This window comes from Xenopus tropicalis, chromosome 3 (assembly GCF_000004195.4).
Source record: "Xenopus tropicalis strain Nigerian chromosome 3, UCB_Xtro_10.0, whole genome shotgun sequence".
NCBI lineage: Eukaryota > Metazoa > Chordata > Amphibia > Anura > Pipidae > Xenopus > Xenopus tropicalis.
The window spans coordinates 62,850,235-62,865,476 of record NC_030679.2 but is presented as its reverse complement, the minus strand read 5'-3'; the positions used below and the strand labels follow the sequence as shown (position 1 = coordinate 62,865,476).

At 38.4% G+C, this 15,242-nt stretch overlaps 1 protein-coding gene across 2 annotated transcripts in view; it reads right to left on the bottom strand.

Moving 5' to 3' along the window:
* The window catches only part of tafa2 (TAFA chemokine like family member 2), a 160,960-nt gene that overhangs the window by 82,942 nt on the left and 62,776 nt on the right, over positions 1-15,242 (bottom strand). The gene's annotated exons all lie outside the window — the stretch shown is intronic.

Below are 15,242 nucleotides of genomic sequence, written 5' to 3'. Positions count from 1 at the left end.
AGCACAGAGGTCATTGACAGTGTAGATTAATCTAAAAGCTTGCAAGAAGAAGTAGATAGCTACCAGACTATGGTGCCTGTCTGCAATGAAGGAACTATTTATTAACAGAGAACTAAATACACTAATACACCTAGAAATAATACTAGATTTTATCGTTATCCGGAAAAAAGTTTCTAACCTGGCCAATCGGCTAAACCACCGATCAATGATACAAAAATGATCATGTCCGAAAATCTTTGTACGATTTTATGAGTAGGCGTATGGCCAGTTTAAGGCAGAGAAAACAATATTTGATTGACAGCTGATATTTTTAAATGCCTTTATAATGGATGGATGTGTTAATAAAAAAGGAATTTGAGTTTAATATTTAATTTGAAAAGGACTTTTATTATACAGCTTTTAATGTCTGGGTGATAGGTCCCCTTTAAAGGAAGAATGCAGAAAGCATTGGTTTCTATGCTACCATGTAACGTAAATCTGAATTCATTACTATCAGGTTTTTATAATATATTTTGGATATATATTATATATTGTGAGTATGTCACTTAGCTCAGTTAACTGACTCAGAACAGCTACCAGAAAAGAAGATTGGAGCTACTAGGGTCATATTTGGAGGCACAGATTTTCCCTACTAAAGGGTTGTCCTGGCGTTGAGCTGGTACAGAATTCTACAGCATAAAATGTCTAGACTACATTTTTATTTTAGTTTCAGTACTCCTTTCAGCTTGGAGTATTAATGAACATGTATACATGTAAACTATATTCATTAATCAAAAGGGCCTGCATCTGGGAGCCCAATGACCCGAGTAAAATGATAGGGAAGCAGGGCTTGACTAAGTTAGGAGGGCAACCCCTCTCCCCTCCTCCCACATGATATCCTAGCTGTTACAGGCAGGGCAGGGAAAAGAACAGGACCTCCCCGGATGTGACCTTACCAGATTCCGGCGGGAGAAGGAGCAGGAACGACAGCATCCCTCCCTCCCTAATAGGCCGGTTCACAATAGTCGCAGTGTGGGGGGTGGGGTAGACTTTGAGCCCCAGAGGAAATTAAAAAGGGCAATTGGAAAAGTGAGTGGGTAACTGGGTAGGCCTGGGGTCCTCAGGGAGATGGTTAATCCCAGAATGGGACTCGGATAGGAGACAGGACACAGGCTCCGGGCCTGGGCTCAGGGTCAGACCTCTTTAGAGGTATAAGTAATTTGACTGCTGTTCAATGTTTGGATTTTCAAACAGTTTAATAAAAGTTATAGTTGTTTATATAATTGCTGATTTATATAAAATAATTGATAATAAACAACTGCGGCCTTCTCTCTCCAAAATAAGTTGTCCGTTGTTTTATTGCAATCAGGGGGAGGGGAAAGGGGCAAAACAGGCTCGACGCTGCATTAGTCATGGTTTTTTTATATCAGCTTTACGGTTCATCCCCTTTAAACAGTTCTTCTTTGATTCAGTTCTCAGATATTGTTTGGATACAGCTACTTACTCCTTCTGTTACTCATTTTAGCTAGCACCTCCATAGATATAGTATAGCTAGAAAGTTGTTAATGTCCAAGTTCTGCGGGCGTAATTGTTTGCGTTTCACAGTGTATTTCCTATTTGACAGTGTAACAGACTTTTATCTAAGAAATGCGATTATAAAATGAATTAACTTGGATCTGACAGCATCAGGCAGTTAAGAAATATTGTGCTGGCTTCAATTTCTCCAACTTGATTACTCTGCAGTATTAACTTCAAAGCTTAAACAAATTGTAAAGCCCGACAGTAATAAAATTATAGTGGACAATTATGGATGCTGGTTTATATGCTGGAGAGTTGAAATTTGTTTCTCCTAAATTATGGAACAGATCGGACAACTGTTATAATGAACTCAATTAAAACATTTAGTTTATTGCATTTCCAATATATGTCATTAGTTTAAAACCAATTTGTGTTAATTGTTAAAAACAAAGATTTTTTTCCTGTTATTTTTTCTGTCTACACGAGTAAGAAAACATGAGGAATTCAGCATAGTTAATGTTATGCCTAGATGTTCATACAATGATACAGAAAAAGTCTTTTACCAACAAAATATATGCTAGTTGTGAGCCACAATATACAGACATGGGAGGATGCATTCAAAGGCAGAGTGCACAGCATGCCTTTTACTTTCCTTAATGCCTAATCATGATGCAGGTTTCTTATGTATGTGATGGTACTTGGGCCCTCTATGCATGTCATGTAAATAGGAAACTAGATGGGAAATGTCAGTTCACTCTGGAGGTGCTATATGGGTGGAACATTTTGCCCCTTTCCTAAAATACATTATTTTGTTTCCAGTTTAGCCCTGGAACCTCCAATAGCTCAGCTCTGACCTGCTTGCTAAGGATCAAAAGCAAACTAACTGAACAGTTTTGTCCCAGTTGCTGGTTAGTCAGCTTTGCCTGTAGCAAGGGCATAGTTAATAGCACACCTGCAATAGTGCACACATAAGTTGTGGAAGCCTTGCCACATAAGCAAGGTCACAAGGCACCATGCCAAATATGCACATTTGAGCTGATAGAAGTAAGTCTTGTCTGATATTGAACCTGCGACCAAATCGAGCCTGCGAGCAAATCCAACTATAGGTCAAACAGTCTGTACAATGAAAGAACTAAGTCTTATCACCAGCTGCCATGTCCAAACCAATATATCAATATATATATATATATATATATATATATATATATATATAGCAATAAATGTTCAGTGGCCGGCACACCCTTAAAATTTATCAATTTTATTTAAGACATACTGTATTGTTTTAAAAGAATCCAACATTTCAGTCCTCAATAGGACCTTTCTCAAGTATCCTATTGAGGACCGAAACGTTGGATTCTTTTAAAACAATGGGCCTGATTCACTAAAGTGCGATAAAATGTGCGCTATTTATAGCGCGTGTTAAAAATTTTATCGCGTCTTAATTTTCATGACTTTTCGCACGATTCACTATAAGCATACTTGCACTATTTTACGCGCGGTATTTCATGCAACATTTTTGTCGCGATAAATAGCGTGCACGGTATTTTTCGCATGCACGCTGTTTATCGCATGCGCTAATTGTCGCGACATTACGCAAGCGACAATTGGCAGCATAAAATTGGTGACATTTTGCCCTGGGAGAGCACAGAGTGCTACAGAGGTGCTGTATAAATGTTTATTTGCCAAAAAAAAAACCCCAAAAACCAATAAAAATATAAGTAAGAAAAAAAAAGTGCTAGAGTTATCACACTCAGCAGAAAATACGCTACGTACTAATTAACGCAAGTTGTTGCCCGCGACTATTATTTTGTGAAGCCTTTGTCAATTTTTGGACGTGCGGGGAATTTTCGAGTGGCGAATTTTTTTATGCGTTTTGCCATTGGCGGATTGTTTTGCGAAACGCATGAAAAAATTTGCTGCGGAAAAATTTGCCGCACGTCCAAAAATTCGCTGCAAATCCATGCCTGGCAAAACATTTCATCACTTGTAGCCGCATATAAATAGTCGCGCAAATGAACGCACGCCATGTTAGCCATACACGCCAATACTTTCGTAAAATTACTGTATTAAAAATGACCATTTCCCTGCAAACTGGCGGCTGCGTCACTCTAGGGGAAACACATACTTGAATAAATAGCACTGCAAAGTCCATATTTTATTGGCAAAAGCTCATTTACTGTACTTTTCTATAATTATTATACCTAGTAATGTATTTTGTGAGACTAAAGATTTACCGCTATTGTACTGTATAATATCGCGACTAAATTTTTACCACTATTATACTGTATATTTTGGCGACAAGATATTCACCGCTATAGTACTGTATATTTTGGCAACTAGATATTCACCACTATAGTACTGTATATTTTGGCGACTAAATATTTACCACTATTGTACTGTATATTTTGGCGACTAAATTTTTACCACTATTGTACTGTATAATAGTAGCGAAATTCCATACATGCCAAGACTTTAGTGAAATTGAGTAAAAAGACACATACTTGAATAAATAACACTGTAAGTCCATATTTTATTGCCAAAAACTCATTTACTGTACTTTTCGCCTGCCTGTAGTGGTGTTAATTTTCGCATAGCCGAATGCGATATTTAGCGCGCCTAAGTTATAGTGAATCATGCAATCGTATACTTTTCAGCGCGGAAATTAACGCATGCGTTAAAACGAGCGCAAAAAATACTGCATGGGAAAATGGCGACTTAACGCACGCGATGAACATTTATTGCTAAATACTTAAAATTTGGCTGTGCTATAAGGACTGATATATATATTTATACAATATATATATATATATATATCAGTACATATATTGGGAGATTCAGTCAGCTAGCAGAAGCACCAGCCCCATTTTCCTGCAGGTAAGAGACAGAGAAAAAAGTTCAAGTAGGACTGTCCCTCGATTTTATTATGTATTAATCAAACAAAACAAAATTACAGTTCACTTCTCTAAATCCTCAGTGGAGCAAAAGCAAACAACTGCCAGTTCTACTGCCATAAAAACCTGCCTTTTTGAATGGATACACAGTCAATATTAGGCAAAATACATAATAACATAGTAACATAGTAAGTTAGGTTGAAAAAATACATTTGTCCATCACGTTCAACCATAATGCCTACTGTATATATAACCTGCCTAACTTCTAGTTGATCCAGAGGAAGGCAATAAAACCCCATCTGAAGCCTCTCTAATTTGCCGCAGAGGGGAAAAAATTCCTTCCTGACTCCAAGATGGTAATCGGACCAGTCCCTGGATCAACTTGTACTAAGAGCTATTTCCCATAACCCTGTATTCCCTCACTTGTACTGAGAGCTATCTCCCATAACCCTGTATTCCCTCACTTGCTAAGAAGCCATCCAGCCCCTACTTAAAGTTATATAATGTATCAGCCAGCACAACTGATTCGGGGAGGGAATTCCACAACTTCACAGCTCTCACAGTAAAAAATCCTTTCCGAATATTTAAACGGAACCTCCCTTCTTCTAAACGGAGTGGGTGCCCTCGTGTCAGTTGGAAGGACCCACTGGTAAATAAAGCATTAGAAAGGTTATTATATGATCCCCTTTTATATTTATACATAGTTATCATGTCACCTCTTAAGCGCCTCTTCTCCAGTGTAAACAGACCCAACTTGGCCAGTCTTTCTTCATAACTGAGACTTTCCATACCCTTAACCAGCTTAGTTGCCCTTCTCTGGAACCTCTCTAATTCAATAATGTCCCGTTTGAGCACTGGAGACCAAAACTGAACAGCATATTCTAGATGGGGCCTTACCAGCGCTCTGTAAAGGGGAAGAATAACCCCCTCCTAATAAAACAGATTTTTCAAACAACTCAATTTTACTTGGAATTTGCTTAGTTCTTCAGTCCTAGATACACAGCTTACTCTAAAAGAAGAGGGAGCTTACTTAGGGTTGCCACCTCTCTGGACAGCCCAGTTTTCGTAAGGGCTGTCAGTGTCAGAACTGCCTGCCCGGTTTTCCAAATAAGTATGTAGGGGTTTACCAAAAATGGGCCCTTAGGACAGGAACCCCTAGGACAGGCCACAGGGTGGTGCTGGGAAACAGGGACACTGGGATGACTGGGTTGTTAAACAGTTAATGGGGTGTATACCTGCAGTTCGGGATTTGGCCACAGGGTGGTGCATAGGCCCATATAAGGGGATGCAGCCATGTGCTGTGGGTCAGACATTTTGGGGACTGCTCCAGTAAGGAGTACCCCAGGTACAGCTTAGTGTTAGAAGTTATATAATAGATTGCTCTAGGAGTAATATGTAGGACACCAGGAGTTTAGAATGGGCGGACATTGCCCCTCCAGGAGTGGAAGTGAGGTTAAGACCTCCCGGCATTACATCAGCCGGAGTGCAGGGCCATAAGTGGTTAGGTAGGTGGACAAGGTCACCGCTAACCCAAGGAGGCTGGATCTGAGGGGGCTTAGGCGTGAGTACCGGGGTGGGCTGCCTGTGGTGAGGCTGCCTAGCGTGAGTACCGGGAAGGACCCCAAGAGGGGGTGCCTTCTGGCGTGAGTACCGGGGAGATCACCTAGAAGGAGACACTTGGCGTGAGTACCGTGAGTTGCCCAACAGGAGAAAGCACTCAATGAGTAGTGAGGAGATAAAGCCCTGCATGCTGTGTGAATTAATATGTGCCACTCCTGGAGAGGTCCTGCCCTAATAAACGATTCATCTTATTCATCATACTCCGTGTGTATCTGACTATTTCCTGCACAAGGATCACCTACCTGCCGGTAAGCTACTACCCCAGGGAGGGGCAAGGTACTGGGGGCTGTGTGTGGATCCCAAGCAGAGGTACTAGAGACTGTTAAGTTCCCAGGGGGTGGATTATAGTTCCACAACACCATCCCTGGGTGGAGGCACGCCTTTAAGGGAGAAATCCTTATTAACCCCCATAGTAAGCGGGGGCTCAGGACTCCTGTAGCGCCAAGAACCAGTAATCAGCAGGTAGCAGCACAGAATAACCAAAAAGTGGGCTACAAGTAAATGCAGGCAGGACTTGCTGCATCATAGCTCTGCCCCCTGATACAATAAGTCTGCCCATAATGTATCACCACCCCGCCCCATGACATAATCCGCACACCTTCCCCCCCCCCCAGCATCATCCACCCTGTCCCCTGTCTGGACTGGTTTTCTTGTTAATTATGTGGGACATTTATAAATCTGGGCAAATTTGCACGTAAGCAGTAAGCTATAGCAACCAATCAGTGAGCGCAAATTTGCCCAGTCTTTATAAATTATACCGATACCCTGTGTGTTTGTAGATAGGCAGACAGTGTAATTATATATACACTGTTGAGTATATGTATGAGTATGAGCAAATTTTTTTGCCAGGCATGGATTCGCAGCGAATTTCTGCATTTTGCTATTGGCGAGTTGTTTTGTGAAACTACCGTGAAAATTCACTGTGCGTAAAAAAATGTCATTGTGCGTCGAATTGGGAGCGGTCGTGTCAAAAAAGCACGGTCAACAAAAAAACCGACACAGGCGACGAAAAATACACGGGCGACAAAAAGATTGCGCTACAAATGCATTTTGCAAATTTTTTGCTGTTTTCTTGCCGTTTCGTGAATTTTACGGCGAAGACAGACAGATTCGCTCATCACTTCTGTTGAGTGTCTGCACTCAAATGCACAAACTCACTTGGAGGGGTGCACAGTCAAAGCCAATTTATAAACCAATTTTATTAGACTGGCACACCCTTTTTAAAAACTTTATGCCTTTATTAAGCATAATATTAGGACCATATATACACATATAATACACAAATATTTGTTAAAAATGCTTTAAAATGCTGCTATTTTCATATAAATAAAAAATTTGTTCTGTACCTCATTGGATTTCTGTAGTCGCTAAATTCTTTGAGCAAGCTTTGTAAGCTTTTAAAATATCTGGGAAACAGTAAGATTAGAAAATAAAGTGAGGCAAATGCATCCTTTTACTTGCAATATAGAGATTTGCCTCTTGTTATTCTTTTACCTCATGTCTTTCTATATAGCCTGTAGGAGTGCCAATGGATTTGGTGTTCTCTGTATACCATCTGTGCTAATAAACCATTATCCATCTGTGCAGCATGCGTTACCAGAATAACCAAAGCCAACACTGTACATGATTTGAGTTATATTTTTATTTTTTGGCATAATCCATGCAATTAAAAAATATTATCTTCATTTTCAGTGGTTCCTCTGAATGACTTTTGATATACAGTTTTTTAAGAAATCAATAGGAAATATTTCATTCAATATTTATAAATAGCACAGTTACAAAGTACCTTTACCAATTATTTCTAGCATTGTAAAGGAAACCTAGAGAACATCACAAATAAAAACTGTAAAGTATGTTGTAATGCTATTACAACATACATAATGTTAAATACACAGAATATACGGTGTATTACATGGAATACACCATCAAAAGGAATCCTTTATACAACCCTATAATAAAGTTCTATTAATAAAATGTATAATAGGTTTTAAAGGGGGTGTTAGACTTAAAGGACATGTAAACCCCACACACAAAAATGTAATCAGTGAACAGCCTCTTTGAAATCTTTCAATACCTGCCACACTGGTTGTCCAGAGGTTAATGGTAAAATTAACCTATGTCCTACTACCTGCTCTCCTACGAATAGCAAAAAAATTCTTTACTAAACTAGAGGCCATATTTCGTCAGTTAATATGGGCTAGATCCCGACCTAGACTGAGCCTAAATACTCTTACCAGGGACAAAGACAAAGGAGGAGTTGCACTCCCCAACATTTACCTGTATTACTTAGTGGCTCAAATGAGTCATTTTGCTACTTTGCACAACAACAAACTCTTTTCTAGTTAAATAAGCTGCTTTTGGGCTGCAAATATACAGCCTTTCAATGGTTGTTTATTAAAAACCTCCCAGCATGACATCAAACTGCAGTACTACAAAATGCTTGATTAATATGGGTCAAAGCAGCACAAATTCTCAAATTCACAGGCTTCCTTTCGCAAACCCCTCTGTGGTATAATCACTGGTTCCCGCAAGTTGCCAAACTATGAGAGAAACCAATCTGGTAGAACTGTGGTATTTACAAAATAGGGGACGTATGGCAGAATTGGGCAATGGTCATATTTAATTGTCTTAAAGAAACCTTCCAGCTTCCCTCCTCTCAATGGTTCCAATATATGCAGGTACAAAAGAAATCTACAATACAAAACAATAGAGAAACCATTCAAATATCCCAAAACTCAACAGTAGATCAAATAATGCGAGGTTCCACAAAAGGGCTACTATCTTCACTATATGCTTGTCTGCATGATAAAATGTTTAATAAACCCTTAGAGAAACTAAGAGGAAAGTCAAAAGTAGATCTGGGTATTCTAAATGATGATGGCTGGGAAGAAACATTGGAATCTCCCCTTATGGCATCACTTAACTACAGGGACAGGATGATACAATTATATTTTGTTCATAGAGCATACTATACCCCTTCCAAACTGCATCAAATATTCCCAGGAACATCAGCAGTATGTCCTAGATGCCCTGCAGAAAATGCCACACTAATGCATATGGTATGAGAATGTTCGACCCTGGGAAAATATTGGACAAAAGTCCTGAATAAGCTTGATTCGACCCTTGAGCAAAAACTCCCACAAACTCCTCAAGTGTGTCTGCTCGGGGTAGGCCTTAAAGAAATACTCACGGAACACCTTAGTTTATTTACCAGAGAATGTTTCTTTTTAGCTATGAAAGCAATAAGAAGGAAATGGAAAGACACAACACTGACCAAGTACACACAATGGGCCTGATTCACTAAAGGGCGATAAAACGTGCGCTATTTTTATTGTGTGCTAAAATTTTTACCGCGGCTTAATTTTGGCGATTTTTCGCACGATTCACTATAAGCATACTCGCGCTTTTTTACGCGCGATATTGCATGCGTTATTTAACTCGCGAAGACTATTTCAATGCGGTATTTGCTGGTACATGTGCTAAATTACGCCCGCGAATAGTCCCGCATATTAATATTAGCTTAGAAATAGTGTATAAAAATTGTCGCCACATATAAATGGTGTATATAAATATTAGCCACATATAAATAGTATCATATAAATAGTAGATGCTTATAAATAGTAGCCACTAGTGATGAGCAAATGTGTTCTGGTTATCTTTAGTGAATAATTAGCAAATCTTTCGAAAGATCCCCGAAACGGCAAAAATGTTGTGCGGGAAAAAAAATTGTTGCTGTGACTATTATTTTTTGACGCTTGTATAAATTTTTGTATGTGCGGTGAATTTTTGCATGGCAAATTTTTTCATGCGTTTTGCCATTGGCGGATTGTTTTGCGAAACGCATGAAAAAATCTGCCGCAAAAAATTCAACGCACGTCCAAAAATTTGCTGCGAATCCATGCCTGGCGAAACATTTCATCACTTGTAGCCAAATATAAATAGTCGCGCAAATGAACGCACGCCATGTTAGCCATACACGCCAATACTTGCAGAAAATTACTGTATTAAAAATGAACAGTTCGCTGCAAACTGGCGGCTGCGTCACTCTAGGGGAAACACATACTTGAATAAATAACACTGTAAGTCCATATTTTATTGCAAAAAATGATTTACTGTACTTTTGTATAATTTTTCGCCTGCCTGTAGTAGGTGTTAATTTTCGCATAGCCAAATGCGATATTTAGCGCGCAAAAGTTATAGTGAATCATGCGATCGTATTCTTTTCAGCGCGGAAATTAACGCATGCGGTAAAACTAGTGCGAGAAATAACCCATGCGAAAATGGCGATTTTTCGCACGCGATAATACTATGGAGAATCGCGCGCAAATTATGTTGCGTTTTTTAACGCAAAAAAGCGTGCAATAATTTTTATCGCACTTTAGTGAATCAGGCCCAATGGCTCTCTGAGGTTGAACACCTATGCACACTTGAAAGTCTAATATATAAAACCAGAGGAGCACCTAAGAAACTTGAAAAAATATGGGGTAAATTCCTAGAAAAATCCACTCAGCTTGCTAATGTAACCTAACTGATAACTGCACTGGGTCTAAACATCTTGGGGCAGGGGTGGAAATATAAGGGGAAACTCTAGGTACTAAAATGGAAAGTGCAAAATATGCACTTTAAATAACAATGCAATTGCTTTTCTATACTGTGGAATATGTAATACACCAAAACTTAATTTCATTGTGTAATTTGCATTACAACTTGATGTATATAAGCTGATACTGTTGTAAACTTCTCAATAAACTTGCCTGAAATTAAAATGAGAAAAAAGTTAACCTGAAGGTGAACCACCCCTTTAACACAGGGGTAAAAAATACCACAATTCGCCACCAGGTGGCGTACAGTCTATGGGGTTTTCTATTGGGTTTTGGTGGCAAGTCTTTGCACTCTATCACCATGTAGAAGCAGGATTTACCGCTCAAAAAATGGCATCTGGACATGGTGAGACAAAATGTGAAAATTTGCTAGCCAGTGGGTTAACTTTTCACCAGGGCTGGATTTAGGAATTAGTGGTAGGCAAGAGAGGCGGTGCAATGGTGGGGGGGCGCTAGGCACGTACCTCTTTAGCCTACTCCTGGTCTGGACCCCTAGTCTGCCCCCCCCCACTGCCCGCATGTCCCCCCCACCGCCTGCATGCCCACATTACTTCCCTCTCACTGTCTTCAGCGTGGCTGCACACAAACGCTAGTTTGCACATGTGCACTCACACACTTGCAGGGGGGGGGGGGGCAAATGGGTTGCCTCAGGCACCTTGCTGGCTCTGCATAAAAAGGAACGGATATTTAGTTAGGTCCAACCGTCTTTCTGTGTCAGGATTTTTATGGCATAGTTTTTATTAATATATTTCACTGTTCACATAGCAAATAATCCATTTTACAATTTAAAATATTATTTTTGAACTAATAAATAAATAACATTTAAAATTAAAAAAAAAAAACTCCAGTTGTAATATTGGTGTGTAGGCACCATCTCAGTGCATTGTGCCTGAGTCTGAGCTTTCATAACCTATTGTTAATTTTCGAGGTTATAAAAATGTTATCACCTTGCAAGATTCGGTTTTAAGAGTTTGGAGAAGAATGTGATTGGAAAAAAAAACGCAATCCAGAAAAAAATGTGATCACGTTTTCTTGCCAAGATTTATACCAATTGTGACAAACTGCTTTCACATAAATTATTAAATCAGCCTCTATTATTATGGCACACAGATGCTTTGTAACATACTGTACAAATAAATCCATACCAGCAGTCCCCAGGAAACAGTTTCCATGTCTGTCAACATGCAAGTCAATTGTATCAGTCAGAACGCTGGGTTTAAATTACCTCATTTGATTTGAAATAATCCAAATTCATGACCTGCTAACACTCATGAAGGCTAGTTTATGAACGTGAAACAGTTCATTGCTGCCTAGTAGATTTATTGCAAACCAAGTCAAACTGTTCTCCTCTGTTGAAATGCAGGGTCATTTCAGTTTTTCTCTTCATATTTTGAATACACAGTATATATTTGTTATAATCTAAAACATACTAAAATGCATTGAATATTACTGAAATCACAGTAATTTTATGCTGACTAATACCTTGTTGGACCTGGATGAGTTTTTATACACCCATATAATATTCACAGTGACAGTATATTGTTATCAGAAACTAACATTCCCTCTTCGTGACATTGAATTGGATTCACATCAAAGAAATATTTTAGCTTTATACTGGGCAGGTCTGGGATGAACTTCACTCTGAATAAGTCACACCATCTAAAAACACTCAGTGGATTTTAGGCTAACACAATCTGTTCTATAAACCATAAGAATTAACACAGCTTGCACTCACAGAACCATACACAGAGCCATACATAGCCCATAGCCTGCAATCAGTACAGCATGAAAGGTATGGATTATGGCAGTGCCCCAATTTATTTCCTCCTGATTCTGCATATATTTCTTGGCAGTTCCTATTTTTAATATCAAATGGGTGCAATATTAGGGCAGAAAAACTGATGTAATACTGCACCTCTAAAATAAATCAGTATTTCCATGGTTTCATTACTGTTATTATAAATTTGTTTCTTCTGATGATTTGCCTGCTGCAAGCCAATAAGCATAGGGACATCTGACAATCACAGTAGTACTACAGAAAGACTCTCTGAAAAGAAAGAGGAATGGTCAACAGCAGAGCTATGATTTCTTGTAGCAGAATTAACATCCCAATTTTATTCATGTAACATCATTTAATTATTAAATAAATTAGTAAGTAAATTATAAATTATTATTATGTATCCTTACAGTGGTTATAGGAAATGTAAATTAATAGAGAAAATGTTAACATAATTAACTTATGCTTGTATTTGTCAATATTTTCTTTGTATGCAAGAGCACATTTCAAAATCAGTTAAAATAAAAATGAATTATGGGTGTTTGGAAATGTGTTGTCACTGAAACAGAAAGCATTCAGGAAAGATGGCCCACCCCTGGATCTGTAGGGTGAAGTGATTGCTAGGGTACAGATGCTATATATTATAAATACAAGAAAAGGCTTGTTCCTTCAAAAAAAAGATTCAAATCATTACAAAAGTAAGAGTATTTATATTGCAAAAGTAGAAGACTAATCAAAATAATAAAAAAAAAACTTTAAAAAACAAGTATTCATCCCAGCAAAAAGTAAATCAGTATAATCATGTGGTGTTATATAACAATCATCATAATGATGTGTTTTGGTAGAAGAAAGCACACTCATCTTGCCTTTCAGTGAACCCTTTATCCAGAAATGGAGGCTGGCTTTTCAACATTCCCTCAGAAACATGCCATGGGGCAACATTACTTCCAAAAGTGTCTAAGCTAACAATTAACCATCTGGCTAAAGTTTGTGCTGTAGCAATATGGAACAATTCCAACCATTTTCTGGGGGCATTTTCACAGCATTTTAATACCATGTAGAGGTCTCCCATCTGGACACACTGTTGAAACACAAAAAAGTGTCTCCAATCTGGCCCCACCTGTAAAGCCAAATAGTAAAGGCTACATAGATGGTTTCATGTATCAAACAAAAACTGAATATGAATATAATAATAAAGTTTACCAGACCAAAGTGTATACATTTATCAAAGCACTAAGCAATCATTTTCAATCTAACAAACAATGAATCAGTTCTCTGTGAGCTTAGTAAAATGATAGCATGCAGAGTAGGCTATGCATCAAGCAGCTTTGGGTAATGTCACATACTTTGTCACTGTCCTAAAATCTTTCTTACTCAAAATACTCATTATTTTTATTTTTAGATTCTTTTTACTGAAAGTTTTCCGTTTTAAGAACCCCACTACCAAAGAAAACATAATCAGAGAAATTTAGGAAGTGTCGAGGTTAGAAATGAAATAATTAAAAAGAAGTTAAAAAAGAAAGGAAAGCCAAGACAAAAGGAACACATGATTTCTTGTCTTTTTTTTTTTAAGACTCCTCTCTCAGAAACATCCTAAATTCCTGCGGCCAGAGTCTGCACAATTCTCTTCTGTCTCCCCTCTCCTGCTCCCCCTCCCATTAGAATGCTAAAAACTCCCTCCCCTCTCCCTTAGGAATGTGTGATCTGAGCTATAATGGCTAGACTGCAGGAAGGAAGCTACTTAAAATGGCAGCTGCTTTCTTAAGCAAACGGAGGAAGCTTCTAAAGTTGTATACTCAGGTATAGTAATGGTTTCTGCAGAATAAATATATTGTTTTAGGCTGCACTAATGTGGCAAATCTATTGGCAGTAAAATACCAAAATGACTTTCCTTTTCCTTTAAAGTCTCTGATATGTAAAGGCTTTGGTTACCACCTGTGGCACCTGTTTATTATTATAAACATATTATTATTATTCATACTATGGGGTTGATTCACTAAAGGGCGATAAAACGAGCGCTATTTATAGCATGCGTTAAAAATTTTATCGGTTCTTATTTTTTTCGACATAACTCTCGGTTCACTAAAAGGGCACGCGTCATAATTAAGTAGCGATGTTCTTTGCATTATTTAACTCGCGATGATCGTTTTTATTGCGTTAATTCCTGGCGCATGCGTTATTTCCCGCTGCGCGCAATATATATCGCTGCTTGCTATATTAACACACAATTTTACATACGTAACCATTACTTTCGGAAAACTACTGTTCTGAAAATGACCATTTCCCTGAAAACTGGAGGATGCATCACTCTAGGGCCAACATATACTTGAATAAATCCCACTGCAAAGTCCATGTTTTGTTGCCAAAAGCTCACGAACCACAATTTTCTTTAAGTACCGCCTGCCCCAAGTAGGTGTTAATATTCGCACAGACGAATGCAATATTTAGTACGTTTAACGTTTGTGAACCATGTGTTAGTATTATTTCTATGCGAGAGTTAACTCAATGCGAGGTAAATAACGCAGTGCGTTTTTTTGCACATGTGATATGTGTCTTAACGCATGCAAAATGACTTTGATGAATCGGGACTTATTTATTGCGTGCTTTTTAACACAAAAAAGCATGCGATAAGCGTTATCGCCCTTTAGTGAATCGGCCCCTATATCCCTTACCGTCCCATTTTTCTTTCTTAATGTACAAAAACAAAGATGAGAAAAACATTATATATATACAGTATATTGTTTTAATCAACTGCACAATAGCCCATGGGCTTTCACAGTTGTTTCCAGGTAAAAATGAGGGTCTTCTTTTATGAAAAGAAAGTAAGTTGACTGGAATCTGACTCTTAAAAGGCAC